The sequence below is a fragment of the Macaca mulatta genome, chromosome 1 (assembly GCF_049350105.2).
Source record: "Macaca mulatta isolate MMU2019108-1 chromosome 1, T2T-MMU8v2.0, whole genome shotgun sequence".
NCBI lineage: Eukaryota > Metazoa > Chordata > Mammalia > Primates > Cercopithecidae > Macaca > Macaca mulatta.
This window is the reverse complement of record NC_133406.1, coordinates 223,445,919-223,463,879: the sequence shown is the minus strand read 5'-3', so window position 1 is coordinate 223,463,879 and position 17,961 is coordinate 223,445,919. Positions and strand designations below refer to the sequence as shown.

Sequence of the window (17,961 nt, the reverse complement as noted above, 5' to 3'; positions counted from 1 at the left end):
TCACACCTGTAATCCCGGCACTTTGCGAGGCCAAAGTGGGAGGATCACTTAAGTCCAGGAGTTCAAGACCAGCCTGGGCAACATAGTGAAACCCCATCTCTACAAAAAAAAATACAAAAATTAGCAGGGCATGATGGTGTGCACCTGTAGTCTCAGTTAGGAGGTTGTGGTAGGAGGGTCACTTAAGCCTGGGAGGTGGAGGTTACAGTGAGCTGAGATCACATCATTGCACTCCGGCCTCAGTGACACAGCAAGACTCTATCTTCAAAAAAGAAAAAAAAGAATGTGCTTTTGGGAAAGTGAGAGTGAAGAGGCAGGTGCATGTCAGGAGGACAAGAGTACGTGAGGATGTGGCCTGCTGAGGGCTGGCCTGGACTGTGAGGGCTGCAGGTTTATTTATTTTCCAGCGTATGTTTTGTGATGTGATTCTTTCTCATCAAAGTGGAGAGTAGAGGGGGAAAATGAAATTAAAACACTAAATCACAGAGGAGGGGCCTCAAATCAGAGGAGTGACAGAGGGCTGGGAGTGACACTGACAAGTAGAGAGCACAGCTGTGTCTAAAGGGCCACCACTCCTGGGGCCCTGCAGAGTGTGGCCATGGGGGAAGGTGGACCTGGCATTATCAGATCTTCAGATTTGTTAAGAGAAGCTAAAAATCTGGCTTTTAATTTTTTTTTTTTTTTTCAGAGACAGGGTCATGCTGTTGCCTAGGCTGGGGTGCAGTGGTGGGATCATGGCTCACTGCAGCCTCAAACTCCTGGGCTCAAGTGATCCTCTCATCTCAGCCACCTGAGCAACTGGGACTACAGGCATGCACTACTGCATCTGGCTAGGTTTATTTTTTATTTTTGTAGAGATGGGGGTCTCTCGATGTTGCCCAGGCTGGTCTAAAATGCCTGGCCTCAAGCAATCCTCCTGCCTTGGCCTCCTAAAGTGCTGGGATTATAGGCATGAGCCACTGCTCCTGGCTGCAATCTGACTTTTTATGGGAAATCTCCCAATGACTAAATGATGGCAACTGACAACAACAAGAAAACCACTATAGGCAAAACAAAATGCTTCTGCAGACTCAATTTGTTTTATGAGCAGGTGGTTTGGAACCCTAGACCCAGAGGGTTCTATTGATAAGGGTTCTAGGGTGTCCTTTAGAATCCATTATGATCCTCTAAAGAGTATGCCCCTAAACTGTGCTGGACTCTGGGGGGACAATGGGGGTCTGGGGCATGACCCCTGCCCTCAAGGCTGTATCATAGCTGCCCTCAAGCTAGATGGGTCAAATCAGTTATCACCCAGAGCCAACTTATAACAAAAGAACTAGGTGCTATAGAGCTCAGAGGAGGGGGAGATCAGGGAATGGAGGAGGCCATGTGAAAAGGCCTCCTGGGGATTCTGGGCCTTGTGATGGTTCTTGGAGGGGAGGGTAACACTCAGTACAACCAAAGAAGGTAAGGGCGGCCGGGCGCGGTGGCTCAAGCCTGTAATCCCAGCACTTTGGGAGGCCGAGACGGGTGGATCACGAGGTCAGGAGATCGAGACCATCCTGGCGAACACGGTGAAACCCCGTCTCTACTAAAAAATACAAAAAACTAGCCGGGCGAGGTGGCGGGCGCCTGTAGTCCCAGCTACTCGGGAGGCTGAGGCAGGAGAATGGCGTAAACCTGGGAGGCGGAGCTTGCAGTGAGCTGAGATCCGGCCACTGCACTCTAGCCCGGGCTACAGAGCGAGACTCCGTCTCAAAAAAAAAAAAAAAAAAAAAAAAAAAAAAGAAGGTAAGGGCGTCCTGAGCTGGAGGAGTCAGACATTTCGGGATCAGATGGGAAATAAGATAATAAAGGAGGCCGGGCACGGTGACTCACACCTGTAATCCCAGCACTTTGGGAGGCCGAGATGGGATGATCTCTTGAGCCCAGGAGTCCAAGACCAACCTGGATAACATAGTAAGACCACCATCTCTACCAAAAAAAAAAAAAAAAAAAAAATTAGCCAGGCATGGCTACCTGGCAATACAGGCACTACAGGCACCACCATGCCCGCACCTGTAGTGCCAGCTACTTGCAGGCTGAGGCAGGAGGATTGCTTGAGCCCAGGAGTTTGAGGTTACATTGAGCTGATTGTGCCAGCCTGAGCCACAGGGCAAGACCCAGTCTCTTTTTTTTTTTGAGACAGAGTCTCTTTCTGTCACCCAGGCTGAAGTGCAGTGGCATGATCTTGGCTCACTGCAACCTCTGCCTCCCAGGTTCATGTGATTCTCCCGCCTCAGCCTCCTGAGTAGCTGGGCTTACAGGCGCACACCACCACATCCGGCTAATTTTTTGTGTATTTTTAGTAGAGACAGGGTTTCACTATGTTGGCCAGACTGGTCTCGAACTCCTGACCTCGTGATCTGCCCGCCTCGGCCTCCCAAAGTGCTGGGATTACAGGTGTGAGCCACCGCGCCCAGCCAAGACCCAGTCTCTTAAAAAAAGAAAGAAAGAAAGAAAGAAAAAAAACATATAGCCAAGGAAGGGGTTGGAGTAAATTGTGTAAGACTGCGATGTTGGTCTGGGACATGTACTTGGCTCTGGCACGTGTACTTGGCTCTGGCTATGACAGCAGGACCCAAAAGTCCATATTCTGGTCCAAAGCTTAATACCATGAGCCTGAGGTCACTCAATGGACATCTGAAGTGTTCTTCCTGCTTTGCTAGCATCCCCAAATGTCTCCTGTCTGCTGTCCTGCCATCATTTATTCACATCAGGGCAGGGGCCGTGCCTGTTGTGTTCACTGATGTCTCCTGCATGACTAGAACGATGTGTGGAACAGAGCAAAAAATGCTCAAAGAATATCCACTGCCTATTACTATGAGCCAGTGTTGCCCTAGCCTGGGGCTTAGGACGACTCTGTGGTGCTTATGTTCTTGTGTGGAGAGGGATAATAAACAAACCAACGAGTCGGTGAATAAGATGATTTCAGAGTGTGGCCTGTGTGACTTGTCTCACTGCACTGTAGCCTTCTGTTTATTTGTGTCTTCTCCTAAGCCTGTGAGCTCCGAGGGGGCGGGGCTGGGGTCTGTCTGCTTCCTCGTCTCATTGGTAGCCCCTGAGGTTGGTGCCTGACAAATAGGGAGTACTAAAAAAAAAAAAAACCCAAACAACAACAACAACAAAAAAACGTTTTTGCCGGCTGTAGGCTGTAAGGAACACAAGCTGAAAATGATTTCAACCTACATGCACCTGTACCCTTTGGAGGCTGCAGAACTTATCATTATCAACCCAGGAGTAATTGCTGATAAGCCCGCGTGTGAATTTCCTTGCAAATAGAGAGGTAGCGGGGGAGTGTTTAACAACAACGCGGATAATCTTAATTAATGACCTGATAACTGTAATTAATTGCATCATATCCAGAGGCCCTCTTTGGAATTTCAGGAGGGAGTACCTAGTGTTTGGCAGCTTTGGAGCTGCAAAGGCAGGGGAGTGATAGGATCTCAGTCCCAGCACTTTGCTGCTCAGTGAGCTTTGCCAAGTTACTCACAGTTCTGAGCCTCAGTTTTCTTCTGGGGAAAATGGGGCTACATCACTGGGGTGTTGTCAGTCTCAAAGCCGCTAATGCCTGAAGCCGCCAGGGTTGTTCTTGGAGGTTAGGGTGCATGGCTGCAAGGTTCCCTATGTTGCCACGGCGGGGGTGGGAGGGCAGTAGGGGGCCGCTGAGACTGGTTGAGGGGCAGGTCATAAGTCTAGGGTTTCCCCTGGGGCCGGCCCAGGAATCTCTCACCCATTTGGGGGAACCTCAGGGCAAAATGTTGAAGCGGGGGAGGAGAAGCCAGCACCCTGCGCGCCTGCGGGATCTCTCCGCGGGAGAACGGGGAAAGGAGAAGCGGGAGGCGGGAAGCGGGGACCCCGGGGTGGGTGAAGGAGCGAGGAGGTCGTCGTGTGGCCGGGGACGGGCCCCATCCCCGCGGGCCTCAGTTTCCGCCCCGTACTGTAGGGGGCCGGGTGGGCTGCCGGGACCGCTGGGGGCTCGCAGCGGGTTGGGGGAGGCCCCATCTCCCTCGCGGCGCGCTCGGAGCAGGGAGGGGGCGCGGCGGCCGCGGCCCCGGCCACCAGGGGTTAAGCGGTGACCTCAGCCGCGGCGCCCCGGGACCGGGCGGGTGGGGGCGGCGCCGCGTCGCTCACGGCGGCGGCGGCGGCGGCGGGACCAGGCCTCGGAGCGCGGCAGGCGCGGGCGCAGTCCCGGCGGGCCCGGACCTCGCGGGCCGGCGGGCGGCGCGGCCATTGGCTCGGGCGGCGGCGGCGGCGGCGGCGGCGGCGGTGGGGGCGCCGTCCCGGCCATGGGCGCCCGCGGCGGCCTGAGGAGCTGGAGGCGCGGCGCCGGCCGCCTAGCGCCTTTGTGAGCGGCGCGCATGACAAAGGCGCGGGCCCGGGCGGCCGAGGCGGGTGAGTGAGCGCGGGGGCCCTGCCTCCGCGGGATCCTCGCGTGTCCCCGAGTCTGCGAGTGCGGGGGAGGCGCTCCAGGCGCCAGGGTCCTCCGGAGGTCCCGGGCGTGTCGCCGTGGGCTGGCGGGGGCTGTGTCCGCCGCTGTGTCCCTGTGTCTGGGTGTGAGAGCCCCGCGCCCGCGTCTCCCCTCGGTGTGGGTCTCTTCTTGTGTCCCTGGAGTTCTGGTGTTACTAGGGCGAGTGGCCTTTGTACTTCAGCTTGTGTGTGTGTGGCCTCCAGCCGGTTGGGGTCAGGACAGTTTGGGAACCCCCATCCCCACCCTGTGCCTCACTTTCCGCTGTGGTCCACCTCCTCCTGCGCTGACCTTGGGGGTCCCTGGGATCGGGTGAAGTCAGGGAGTGCCCTTGTCGCCTATGTGGTGAGTCAGCCTCTCCCACCCTGGACCCCCGCCCAGAGGCGGAACGGGACGGCCTCCTGCAGGAGGAGACTGTGGGAGGAGAGGATGCCGGGTCAGCCGGAGGCCGTGGCTGCAGAGCCGCCAGTCCGGATCCCTCTGGAACAGGAGGGCCCTACATGAAGACCAGCCTCCTTGGAGTGTCTGGGATGGCCTCTGAGAGGGAGCGTCGGCCTGACTGTAGGGAGCATGGGGACAATTCTTCCTCCCTCTCCCAGAGCCCTGGGGCAGGGGTCTCGAATCTTCCTTTGGCCCTGAAAGTCAGGAGGCCCTGCATTGCGTCAGTGCCAAGCAGAGAGGTGGTGGCTAGTGGACTGCACTTCCCCACTGGCTTTGGAGCTCAATTGCTGCCCCAAAGTCCTTGGCTTCCCTTAGGGATGCTACTGGGAAGCCACGCCCCACCTGCCGGTAGCCCCATCTGCTCCTCCTAGGATTCTGGGGAGAGAGGGCAGGTTGTGCGGGCTCATTAAAATGCATAGCTCTTCCTGGCATCCGCCCAGCACTGTGCCCCCCACGGTGTTCAGGCCCTGGACACACAGACTAGATAGCAGGTCAGCCTCCGGAAATCTCCAAGCTCCCTGTGACTGTGGGCTGGGGACTGCCCTGCCCCTTCCTCAGGCCCTCAGGGTGAAGCTCAGAACCCTTCTGTAAGGCTTCCTGTGGTGCCCGAATATGATGCTCGCTGTCCCCAGGCACTTGCCTTCCCGAGGCCCCCTGTCCCTTCCCCTTCCACCAAAGAGCCTCTGCGGGCTGTTCTCTCTATCCAGGAAGTGGGTCCCATCCTTCACCTCTGATTTCTCACTCCAGAGCTACTTCCTGTCCAGTGAGCCAGGCTAGCCCCAATGCTCTGAGGGTTCCTGCCCCAGTCGTGGGGGCGGGGGGCTTTTTTTTACGGTCTTCCAGTGGAGCAGGGACCATGCCTGTCCTTGATCACAGCTCAGAACAGTGCCTGGTGCGTAGTGGGTGCACTACACATAGTTGCTGAATAAATGAATCTCTAATAACTAATGGTTCCCAAGTTCTGTTCCAAGTTTTAACTCTGGAGGAGTCTGGGGAGGGGGGAAAGCTGGTGGACTGCTCTGGGGCCCAGGTACCAGGTTAGTATAAGAGGAGGTTGGGTGTGGTGGCTCACGCTTGTAATCCCAGCACTTTGGGAAGCCAAGTTGGGTGGATCACTTGAGGTCAGGAGTTTGAGATCAGCCTGGCCAACATGGTGAAAACCTGTCTTTATTAAAAATACAAAAATTATGGCCAGGCTCAGTAGCTCATGCCTGTAATCCCAGCACTTTGGCAGGCGGAGGTGGGCAGATTACCTGAGGTCAGGAGTTCAAGACTAGCCTGGCCAAAATGGTGAAACCCCATCTCTACTAAAAATATAAAATTAGCTGGGCGTAGTGGCACATGCCTGTAGTCCCAGCTACTCAAGGAGAATCGCTTGAACCTGGGAAGTGCAGGTTGCAGTGAGCTGAGATCGCACCATTGCACTCCAGCTTGGGTGACAAGAGCGAAACTCCATTTCAAAACAAAAACAAAAACAGAAATTAGCCGGGTGTGATGGTGCACGTCTGTAATCCCAGCTATTTGGGAGGCTGAGGTGGGAGGGTCACTTGAACCCGGGAGGCGGAGGTTACAGTGAACCAATATTGTGCCACTGCGCTCCAGCCTGGGTAACAGAATGAGATTCTATCTCAAAAGAAAAAAAATAAAAAGAAGATTGAGCATGGTAGCTCATGCTTGTAATCCCAGCACTTTAGGAGCCTCAGGTGGGAGGATCACTTGAGCCCAGGTGTTCGGGACCAGCCTGGGCAACGCAGGAGACCACGTCTCTACAAAATATTTTAAAAATTAGTTGGATGTGGTGGTGCACGCCTGTAGTCCGAGCTGCTCAGGAGGCTGAGATGGGAGGATCAACTGAGCCTGGAAGTTCGAGGCTGCAGTGAGCTGTGATTGTGCCACCGTACTATAGCTTAAGTGACAGAGGGAGACTCTGTCTTAAATATATATATATGTGTGTGTGTGTGTGTGTGTGTGTGTGTATATATATGTGTATATATATTTGAGGAAAGTGTGCTGTTACTTGGACAAATGGTATATTAATTAACAGACATTTATAATATACGCTGAGTGCCAGGTGCTGGGCTAGATGATTTAAGCATGTACCTCTTATACATTGAGAAGGAAGAGAGTAGAAAGAATACATGTAATCTTCTTAGATTAATTTTGGAAAGATAAAGTAAGTGATATATATGCCGTGATAAGATAATAATAACATAGATTTATATTGCACTTTCATATCTGCTCTCTCTTTGTTTTGACAACACCCTAGTAATTAGGCAGGGAGATGGGTTCATACCCATTTTACTAATGAGGAAGATGAGCATATAATGTCACTGCTGAAGCGAGTCATTGAAGGAGCCAGCACTCAGCCTGGGACTCCCTGGCCACGCAGTCCTTGCTTTCTTCTGCACAGCTGTCTCCAGTGCCTTTTGTATTCCTGTCACCCGGCTAGACTAGACGGGTGAATGAGCCACTGTTCTTGCCCTCAAGGGGTCTAAAGTCCAGGAGACAATCAAGTTCTTTAACAACTGAGTGTGCCAAAGTTGTTCCACCCCACGGTGCCACCTTGGGCCCAGCTCAGTCCTTTCCTTGCCGTGTCCCAGAGAGTTCTTGGTCTCTCTACCTCAGTGGAGGGCATCAGAGCCATTTTCCTTCAGGACCCTGGTCTGATGACATTCCCAGGAGTCCTTATAGAGCCTCTGCTGGATCCTGGGCAGTGGTGAGTTGGGAACTAGCTCATACCTACACATAAGAGCTGATTGCTAAATTTTAGGAATTTTATGAGCCAGTTGTTAAACACAGCCATTATAACAAATTTTGAGGCTGGGTGTGGTAGCTCAAACCTGTAATCCCAACACTTTGGGAGGCTGAGGCAGGCAGATCACCTGAGGTCGGGAGTTCGAGACCAGCCTGGACAACATGGTGAAACCCCGTCTCTACTAAAAATAAAAAAATTAGCCGGGTGTGGTGGTGCGTGCCTGTAATCCCAGCTACTCGGGAGGCTGAGGCAGGAGAATTGCTTGAACCCAGGAGGTGGAGGTTGCAGTGAGCCGAGGTCGTGCCATTGTACTCCAGCCTAGGCCACAAGAGTAAAATTCTGTCTCAAAAACAATTTTTTTTTTAGTATATACAGTCATCATTAAGTAAATTACATATATATATATATATAGAGAGAGAGAGAGAGAGAGACAGAGAGAGAGAGAGAAAGACGGAGTCTCGTTCTTTCGCCCAGGCTAGAGTGAAGTGGTGCAATCTCAGCTCACTGCAACCTCCACCCCTGGTTTCAAGTGCAGGGGGAGCCTCAGCCTCCCAAGTAGCTGAAATTACAGGAGCCCACCACCATGCCCGGCTAATTTTTGTACTTTTAGTAAAGGCAGGATTTCACCATGTTGGCCAGGCTGGTCTCAAACTCTTGACCTCAGGTGATGCACCCGCCTCAGACTCCCAAAGTGCTGGGATTATAGGCGTGAGCCACCGCGCCCGGCTATTATTACATATTTTTGAGATGGAGTTTCACTCTTGTTGCCTAGGCTGGAGTGCAATGGTGTGATCTCTGCTCACTGCAACCTCCACCTCCTGGGTTCAAGTGATTCTCCTGCCTCAGCCTCTGGGATTACAGTAGCTGGGATTACAAGCGCCTGCCACCACACCTGGCTAATTTTTGTATTTTAGTAGAGATGGGGTTTCACCATGTTGGCCAGGCTGGTCTTGAACTCCTGACCTCAGGTGGTCCACCTGCCTCGGCCTCTCAAACTGCTGGAATTACAGTCATGAGCCACTGTGTCCAGCCATAAATTTTATACGTATACATATACTATTATTATTATTATTATTATTATTTTTGAGTTAGAGTTTTGGCTCTTGTTGCTTAGGCTGGAGTGCAATGGCATGATCTCGGCTCACAGTAACCTCTGCCTCCCACGTTCAAGCGAGTCTCATGCCTCAGCCTCCCAAGTAGCTGGGATTTACAGGCACCCACCACCACGCCTGGCTAATTTTTGTATTTTTAGTAGAGATGGGGTTTCACCATGTTGTCCAGGCTGGTCTCAAACTCCTGACCTCAGGTGATCTGCCCACCTCAGCCTCCCAAAGTACTGGGATTACAGGTGTCAGCCACCATGCCCAGGCCGTAAATTATATTTTATAAAGTAATAAATATTCAATTTTTTTTCTAATTATTTTACTCTATTAGCTGTGCATTTGTGGTTATTTGCTGCTTTGTGTGCGTGTGTGTGTGTGTGTATGTGTGCGTGTGCGCGCATTGGGGGGTGTATTAGTTCTTTTTCATACTGCTGTTTTTATACTGCTATGAAGAAATACCCGAGACTAGGTAATTTATAAAGAAAAAGAGGTTTAATGGACTCACAGTTCCACATGGCTGGGGAGGCCTCACAATCATGGTGGAAGGTGAAGGAGAAGCAAAGGCACGTCTTACATGGTGGCAGGTAAGAGACCCTGTGCAGGGGAACTGCCCTTTATAAAACCATCATATCTTGGGAAACTTATTCACTATCATGAGAACAGCATGGGGAAAACCTGCCCCTGTGATTCAATTACCTCCCACCACGTCCCTCCCATGACATGCAGGGATTATGGGAGCTACAGTTCAAGATGAGATTTGGGTGGAGACAGAGCCAAACCATATCAGGGGGTGTCAGTGTGTGTGTGTGTGTAATGTACATAGTGGTGTGCTACTGCATATCTCAACTCCATTCAGTGATGTGATGTTGGCAGCTTGAAATTGGCCACAGTGAGAATATTTATACCATATAAATTGGCAAACACTGCGAATCAGAATCTTTTCCCCTGAAGAGCTTGTTTACCAGCACACCACTGGGAATCCAGCAATGAGCAACTCAGTCCCTCCCTTTGAACTTACATTTTCGTGTGATGCTACTCCAGGACTGATCTTAGTGTCTTCGTGGCTAAAGGGCAGCTGCTGGGCAGGGCCTGCTGTGCTGATAGAGGTTGTAAATTGCCCTCAAATCATGGGAGCTCTCTACTCCAGCACGCGAGTTGTTACCATGCACCAGAAAGAGGGGAAACGGGACAAGGAGGAGATTCAGTTAATTGAGAGCTGACTTTGCCATTGAATAACCCTATTCAGGATGACCCAGGCATCTTGGAGGAAAAACAGCGGTGACGTCTGAGGACAGACCATGGACAAGTTAAGTAGCTTGGGGCTTGTGGAGTTGTGACGTCCAGGACATGGGTGGCTAGAGCTGGCATAGACAACAGTGGGTATGACCTGTCCATATGGATGCAGGGCCTGCATGAGAGAGTAGAAGCAGACGGTTGCTCTTGTACCGCCTGTGATCTCTAGTTGAGAGATGGACACGGCACAGTTACATACAGTGGAGGGATGTGCAGAGTGTAGCAGGGGAATGGGGTAGGGAGAGGGAAACAGTTCATGCCTCCGAGCCTTTGCACATGCTGCTCCTTCTACCCAGGGGAGTTAATGTGTGTTTTTTCTACCCAGAAGGAAGGGCATGTGCAAAGGCTCAGAGGCATGAATTATTGAGAGCTCAGTCTGACTCTGGTGTCAGGTGAATCAAAAGTCTGCAGGGTTTGAAACAGAGCAGGGGAAGCATTGAACCTTCCTCAAGTCAGGGGGCACAGCATCATCTGGATGCCAGCAAAGGAAGTCTGCCAAACCTCGCCTGTCAGGGGCCTTGTGCTGTGTGGATCACCCTGCTTCCCTGAAAATCTTTAAGGTTTCTTGGTAGTTTCCTGCTGTCTCTAAAGCTTGCTGCTGTTCCAGCCCCTGCATCTGTGGCTGGTGGATTCTCAAAAAAAAAAAAAAAAAAAAAATCCATGTTAATATCAAGCCAAACAAAACTTAATTGGGATGGGAAGAGGGGTCTCCTGTTCTTCCCCCATTGCTAATTAATACCAGAAAAGCTGCTTCTGTCTTTCATTTAGGCAGACAATTGAGAGCTTGTTTGTTTAAAGGCAACTGATTTTGACTTTATGCCTATGTGTGCCAGGTATTTTTCATGCATCAATTCATTTAATTTCCATGCCGATCTTGCAAGTAGGTCCTATTTTCCCATCTTATCGATGAGGAAATTGAGTCTCAGAGACTTATCCAAGGGCACTGTGTTTGTAAGTGGTAGGATTCGAACCCGGCAGGTGCTGAGATCTTTCTGCAGTCCCATGCTCCCTTCCTTTATGCGGTGTTCCTTTTCCCTTTGAGGAGGGGAGGGAGAGATTAGTCACATGCCTGGAATCTCAGCACACTTTGCCCTTCTTAGTTTGGAGTTAATGTGTGTTTTTTTAATCCAGTGTTAGCAAGGCCCAGTCTGGTCATAGCTGGGTTTGTTACCCTGTGGCTCAGGGGCAAGGATGAGAATAGAACCCTGGTATCCACATGGGCCCCCTAGGCCTGGTGTCAGGAAAGAGCTAATACTAATGGCTAAAAATTGCAGAGTGGCAGGCCCCTTGGTAGTGCATGGCTTGTGGGAGCTTGCTCAGTTCTCAGCTACTCCAAGAGGTGGGGTGCATCATTATTTATGTTTTGCCTCCATTGAACTTGCCCAGGGTTGTGCAACCAAGAGGTAGAAGCACCACATTCTGCTCGCCCCAGAGTCCTGCCTCTCCACTCTGTGTCTTTCCTTGAGCAGTGCCAACCCTCCCAGGGCCTGGCTCGGCTGTGCCTTTGACAGCCCCTAGCAGCAGTGCCCATATGCCATGGAAAATGGGGAAGGATAGTTGACCACTTGGCCACAGGCCCAGGGTCTGCCCACCTCTTGGTTAGAGCCAGCACCGAACTCCCTGCCATGGGGTTCATCTTCCCACTGGCCTATTGGTTGAGAGGGTGGTCTCAGACAAGGCCCCAACACCACCTTCTTGTAGATACATCCCCAGTCCAGGGCAGTGCAGGTGGTTTGTGATGGTGCCAGCCCATGTTGGCAGGTTGGGCCCAAGATGAGGTGGCATTTCTGAGTTGTGGAACCCCTTTCTCCTTGAGAGCCTGCCCCCAGAGTGTCCTCCTCTCTGCAAAAGTCCTGGTTCTAGTCACTGGCTGATTGGTATGCATCCCAGAATCCCGGCCATTAGCATACAAGGCGGGAGCCAGCTCTCATTACTCCCCTCTCTTCATTGTTTGAAGTGGGCAGACTTGGAGTGAGCTTTGGAAATGTGAGCTTTTTATTCAATTTCCCTAGAAAAACAATGGTTAAATTAAGTAGGAAAATAACAGTCTCCCGAAATTGAAGAAAAATATTCCTGAACCTAGACATTACCCACAACCTTTGAATTTCTTTTAAAATAGGCATTTGTTTTACTCTTAAGTTATATATGTATTGCATGACCACTGAAGAAAACACAGAGAAAATACAGAGAGAAGAAAATGGAAATCATTTTACCACCTAAAGACAGCCTTTCTCAATATTGTGGTGCACATCATTCATGTATTCAGTATTTCATTTGCTCATTTGGCAAGTATCTATTTAGGGCCCAGAAAGGGAGAGACTGTATTGGGTTCTGAGAGTAGAGGGGTACCCTGCTCCCTGCTGGGGCTCTTTCTATGTTGGGCCTTGGGCAACTCACCTGACCCTTCTCTTATCTGTTTTCTCATCTGTAGAATAGGGATAACACTAGTAGCTGTGTCATAAGGCACGGGGATTTAACAAAAGTGCAAGTAGGATGCTCATTATAGTGCCCGGCCCAGGTCAAAGCTTAGCAATGTTGGCTTTTGTCACGTAGGGGAGGAATACCTTTTCTTCTACCCTGTTAGGTTCTGTGATAGAGCCTATGAATTAAACTGACAAAAGACAGATTAATAGGAGAAAAGGCATATTGATTTTATTTAATGTTACTATACATATGTATTTTTTACTGTAAGGGATCTCCATAGAAAAGAAATGAAAATCCAAAGAGGCAGTTAGACCCGGGAGCTTACATAACATTTTAACAAAGGGCGATAAATTGTGGAGAAGCAGGAGACAAAAGAAAAGGATTGGACTCTTAGGGGGGCAGTGCATTTCACGAAAGTGACTAGGAAATGTATGGTAGATAAGGGTGGTTTAGTAAGGTTTGTGATGCAGATAAGATAGAGGGATACACCTTTGCAAATGGAAATTTATATCACCTTTACAAAGGGAAATGTGTGCCCTGCTTATAGGCAGAAAAGGGGAGACAAAGAGCTCTTCCTGCATCTGCTGCTGCTCAAGTACCTTGAGCTCAAAATAATTCTTTTTTTTTTTTTTTTTTTTTTTGTGAGACAGCATCTTGCTCTGTTACCCAGGCTGGAGTGTAATAGCCCAATCTTGGCTCACTGCATCCTCTGCCTCCTGGATTTAAGTGATTCTCCAGCCTCAGCCTCCTGAGTAGATGGGATTACAGGTGCACACCACCACAACCAAATAATTTTTGTATTTTTAGTAGAGACAGGGTTTCACCATGTTGGCTAGGCTTGTCTTGAACTCCTGACCTCAAATGATCCTCCTGCCTCAGCCTCCCAAAGTGCTGGCACTACAGGTGTGAACTATGACTTCTGGCCCTGAGATGGCATATTTTGATCTTTTTCAGTTACAACAGTGAGCAGGCTGACATTAACCTTGCCCTGGTTTTTTTTTTTTTTTTTTTTTTTTTTGAGATGGAGTGTTGCTCTGTCACCCAGGCTGGAGTGCAATGATGCAACCTATGCCTCCTGGGTTCAAGTGATTCTCCAGCCTCAGCCTCCTGAGTAGATGGGATTACAGGCTCCTGCCATTACACATGGCTAATTTTTTGTGTTTTTAGTAGAGATGGGGTTTCAGTATGTTGGCCAGGCTGGTCTCGAACTCCTGACCTCAAGTGATTCTCCCACCTCAGCCTCCCGAAGTGCTGGGATTACAGGTGTGAGCTACAGTGCCTGGCCTCATGGGTCTTATATGATGGTGGAGGAGACAAAAATCAAACACATCGAATTTATAAAGTAACCACATTGTATGCATTAAGTCCTGTGAAGGAAACAGACTGGTGTGACGGTGATAACTGGGGATGAAGGGTAGAGAGGGTGTATGTGGGGGTGGGGGTTACAGGATTCGTTATCTGCAGGTGGTCAGGGAGGCCTCTCTGCAGAGAGACGTTTAAGCCAGACCTGAATGACAAGCAGGAGCTCCCCCTGCAAGGATCTGAGGGAAAAGGGGCTACAGCAAATGCAAAGGCCCTGAGGCCAGAGGAACTTGGCTTGTTTGAGCAACAGAACGGCCTGGGCCTGCGTGGCGGGGAGAGGAGGGTGTAGCAGAGACCGTGTTAGTTAGGATTGTTACTCTAGGTGCAAAAGGAAGCCATCGAGGTTTGTTTTCTACTTCCCATAAATACCTTTACTAATGAAATATAGTTCCAAGATTCCAGCTAGTAATAACTCTGTTAAGAAATTCACCTTTTCCCAATAATTTATTCAAAAATAATTTACTGAGTGCCTATGATGTGGAAGCACTTGACTCAGTGCTGTGGGATGATGGATGGATATAAAGATAAGGTGAGGTTTTAGGCTCCAATAACCCACGGTCCAGCAAACAAGACTACAAACATTCACAGGGTCAAGGGCAGGGAGTGACTGATTTACCTTTGCCAAAGATCCCATGTCTGCTGGGAGGAGAACTGGCTGTAGAGAGCCAGGGTGGAGAGGTGGAGCTGGGAACTAGAGGAAAGGCAAGGAAAGGTTCCCATTTGGCAGTGGAATAGGAGAAAAGTGTTGGGTTCGGGTTATATATCGGCTGGAATCAACTGGAATTTCTGGTGGATTGTACACAGGGGTGGGGGAAAGAGAAGAACTGAGCATGACTTCTAGATTCTTCTTTTGAGTATCTGAGTGAATGCTGGTGTCATGAAAGGAGATGGTTAAGAGGGAGTGAGGAGCATGGCTTTTGGAGAAACCAAGGGTTAGGTCTGGGACAGGTTCACATTGAGAGGCTGATTAGAAGTCCAAGGGGGTATGCCGGGCGCGGTGGCTCATGCCTGTAATCCCACGGTGGGAGAATCACTTGAGGTTGTGAGTTTGAGACCAGCCTGGCCAACATGGTGAAACCCCGTCTCTACTAAAAATACAAAAATTAGCTAGGTGTGGTAGTGGGCACCTGTAATCCCAGCTACTCAGGAGGCTGAGGCAGGAGAATTGTTTGAACCCAGGAGGTGGAGGTTGCAGTGAGCTGAGACTGTGCCATTGCACTCCAGCCTGGGCAATGAGAGTGAAACTCCGTCTAAAAAAAGAAAAAAAAAAAACAAACCCCAAAACCCCAAAGAAGTCCAAGCGGGTAGTGAGGGCCTCTGGGGTGGAGATGCAAACTTGGGCATCCTTAACATATAAGGGGGACAGGTATGACCACCCAGAGGGACAATTCGGAGGAAAGATCCCTCCACAGGGAGGTGAGCTCTGGGAGCTCTTATATTTATAGTATGGTGGAGGAGGAGGAGGAGGAGCCAGGGCGGGCAGCCTGGGAACTGGGGGAAGATGGGTGCAAGGAACTTACTTTTAGTGCCAGGTGCTGAGCTCAGCACTTGGGGAGGATCGGCCCCTGGTCCTCACAATAAGTCTGTGAGGTGCAGGTGCTGTTATGCTTTTCACCTTATGGAAGGGGAAAGAGGCCCAGAGGTGACCCAGCGCACTGGCCAACAGGTGCACAACTGCGTGGGGAGTGAGGATTCACACCAAGGGGGCAGTCCAGCTCCTTCGCCCACGGCATTCCCGTGTTGCAGAGGAGGATACCAAAGCTTGTGATTTCGTTAATTTGTTTTCATTTGTCTGTCCTTGCATTCCTCTTCTTCCAACACATATTTACTGAGCACCTACTGAATGCTGTGTGCTGGGCAAGGAACTGGAGATTCCAAGATGAGTAAAGTATGGCGTCCCTTAGTCTGGTGAGGGAGGCGGACGGGCAACAGCTGAAGGGTGGACGGTGCCTGATGCAGGTGGAGGAGCCCTGAGGAGGCTTCCCAGGGGAGTGTCCAAGCCAAGCAGTGGAAAAGGCAGAGTTAGGTCAGGAAGCAGGAGGCATTCCAGGCATGTGTCGAGGCTCGGGGAAGGCAATAGCAGGGCCATGTCAGGGAGGGTGCAGGGGGTGCTGCTCAGGACCTCTGTCCATTGCACTGGGGGCTTGTACTTTATCTTGTGGGCCCTGTGAGCCGGTCACCTGTTTCAAGCCAGGGGATGATGGGATTAGAACTTTTTGTTTGAGGTAGAGATTGTGCTGCAAGGAACAGGAGTTACCAGGGAGAGCTTTCAAGGCTGTTAAAAGGCTCTCTGGCCAGGCGTGGTGGCTCATGCCTGTAATCTCAGCACTTTGGGAGGCTGAGGTGGGCGGATCACAAGGTCAGGAGATCAAAACCATCCTGACTAACACGGTGAAACCCCATCTCTACTAAAAATACAAAAAATTAGCTGGGCGTGGTGACAGTCGCCTGTAGTCCCAGCTACTCGGGAGGCTGAGGCAGGAGAATGGCGTGAACCTGGGAGGCAGAGCTTGCAGTGAGCTGAGATCACACCACTGCACTCCAGCCTGGGTGACAGAGTAAGACTCTGTCTCCAAAAAAAAAAAAAAAAAAAAAGGCTCTCTGATTTCTAGGTCATTCTCTGAACGCTGCTGCTTCCTTACTCCTTCCCAAATTCTGCTAATTTTTCTTTTCCAAAAATATTTCTGAGTCAGAGAGGTTCAGCAACTTGCCTGAGGTCGCACAGGGTGCCAGGGCATCCGGGCTGGGACTGGTCTCCTAACGGAAACAACCACAGTCCCAGGGGTGGAAGCGGATGGTGAGTAACCCTAAGGAGGGGCTCACTGGAGGCTTGCGTTGAAGGTCACCGTCCACAGGTCCCTGTGTAGCTTTAAACATTGCCTTTTTGCAGTCTCAGAGAACAGTTGGTGCTTCCGGGCAGAAGGAGCTGGGCTGCTGCTGGGAGCCGGGACTGGGGCTTTCCTGGAGCTGCATGGGTTATTTAAGCAGTTCCTGGGCATCTGCTTCCTTCCCAGTGAGTGATGGGAAAAATCCACGGGGCTGGTGCAGGATTCGATTAACAGGTCACATGAGGCCAGTGAGGGAGGCAGTCCCCGCTGGGGAGGGCAGATGCCAGGCAGAGGCTGGGGGGAGGGTGAGATGGGAGCATTTCCCAGAGCCCTGCGCTATGAGCTCTGTCACTTTGGGCAGGTGTCTCACCTCACTGGAGTCTTGGTTCCCTCACCTGTAAAGCAGAGATAATATGAAATGTGACCAATAGGATTGAAAAAATAACCAATGTCCACTGCAGGCCTGAAGTGTGCCAGGCACCGTTCATGATCTTGTTTCAATCTCTCTTTTTTCTTTTTTTTTTTGAGATAGAATCTCACTCTGTCACCCAGGCTGGAGTGCAGTGGTGTGATCTTGGCTCTCTGCAACCTCTGCCTCCCAGGTTCAAGTGATTCTCCTGCCTCAACCTCCCAAGTAGCTGGGACTACAGGTGTGTGCCACCACACCTGGCTAATTTTTTTTTTTTTTTTAGTAGATACAGGGTTTCACCATATCAGCCAGGCTGGTCTCGAACTCCTGACCTCAAGTGATCTGCTCCCCTCAGCCTCCCAAAGTGCTGGGGTTACAGGCGTGAGCCACCGCATCCAGCCTCTTGTTTCAATCCCTTGTCATCTTGTGAGGTATGGATGGTCATTATCTTCATTTTATAGATGACACAGCTGAGGAACAGAAAGGGTAGATATTTTGCCCCAAGTCACACAGCTAGTAAATGGCAGAATTTGAACCTGACCCTCTAACTCTGGAGCCCTCCCCTGAAATCCCTCTGTTCCTCGCCAAACTTTGCTCAGCTGAGCATGAGTCCGTTCCTTGGCAAATCACTTGATAGGATCCTGTGGGGCACTAGCATTCTGCCCACCCGAGTTTGGGGCACCCCAATCCCTACAACCCCCTAAGTTTTATCACGAAGCCTTGGAGCTCCAGTGGGCCTCAGCCCCTGGCTCATCATCTTGCAGCCACTTGGGGCTGACCTGGGACCAGAACCCCAGCATCCCAGACTCCTGGACTTCTACTCTTTTCACTCCTCCAGGGCCTCAGAGGGGGACCGGACT

General features: G+C 50.8%; 1 protein-coding gene across 13 annotated transcripts in view; it reads left to right on the top strand.

Moving 5' to 3' along the window:
• The window catches only part of ARHGEF10L (Rho guanine nucleotide exchange factor 10 like), a 179,668-nt gene that overhangs the window by 16,106 nt on the left and 145,601 nt on the right, over positions 1–17,961 (top strand). For 8 of the 13 annotated variants that reach the window (XM_077972438.1, XM_077972382.1, XM_077972351.1 and 5 more), the window contains exon 1: positions 4,201–4,413. The exons of the other annotated variants lie outside the window; for them this stretch is intronic. The gene's annotated coding sequence lies outside the window, so the exon portion shown is untranslated. Of the gene's footprint in view, positions 1–4,200; positions 4,414–17,961 lie in introns of those variants that run through there. 13 annotated transcript variants of the gene reach the window in all.